This window comes from Crocuta crocuta, unplaced genomic scaffold (assembly GCF_008692635.1).
Source record: "Crocuta crocuta isolate KB4526 unplaced genomic scaffold, BGI_CrCroc_1.0 scaffold142, whole genome shotgun sequence".
NCBI lineage: Eukaryota > Metazoa > Chordata > Mammalia > Carnivora > Hyaenidae > Crocuta > Crocuta crocuta.
The window spans coordinates 475,044-475,688 of record NW_027528892.1 but is presented as its reverse complement, the minus strand read 5'-3'; the positions used below and the strand labels follow the sequence as shown (position 1 = coordinate 475,688).

Genomic DNA, 645 nt, shown 5'->3' with positions numbered 1-645 from the left:
GAGTGGAGGGGGGGGAGGGGAGCGGCTGGGGGGCAGGGTCTGGGAGGCAGAAGGAAGCTGAGGGAAAAGAGAGAGACCCAGAGAGGGAGGGAGAGAGACCGAGAGGAACCAGAAGAAGCGGAAAGAGAGAAACCCAGAGACTGTGAAACAGAAATGGGGGAGGGAGGAATTTGGGGGAGGCAGCGGCTGGTAGCAGAAGGAAGTTGAGAGAGAGACACACACAGAGAAATATCCAGAGAGAGAAGGGGACAGAGACANGGGAGGAGAGACAGATGGGGAGAGATAGACAGAGACAGAGGATGGGAGAGAGAATGAAATCGAGAAAGGGAGAGAGAAATTGGGGGGTGGGGGCAAGGTCTTAATAGAGAGAAGGATGATTTAGAGAGAGAAAAAGATGGAGAGAGAGCGGACAAGAGAGTAAATAATAAAAAGAAATTTAGGGGAGAAGGTCCTGAGTGGCAGAAGATGCCTGGACACAGAAAAGCTGGTGCAGAAGGAAAGAGAGAGAGACCCAAAGAGAGAGCCTGACTGGGAGAGACCCCGGGAACGAGAGACAGAGAGACTGAGGAAGCATCAGAAGGAAGCTGGAGGAAAACAGGAGAGGGGCCAGGCTCCGATGGATGAAGGAGGTCAGAAATCCAGGAT

At 53.0% G+C, this 645-nt stretch overlaps 1 long non-coding RNA gene across 1 annotated transcript in view; it reads left to right on the top strand.

Annotated features, from left to right (window-relative positions):
* The window catches only part of LOC144225807 (uncharacterized), an 11,757-nt gene that overhangs the window by 884 nt on the left and 10,228 nt on the right, over positions 1–645 (top strand). The gene's annotated exons all lie outside the window — the stretch shown is intronic.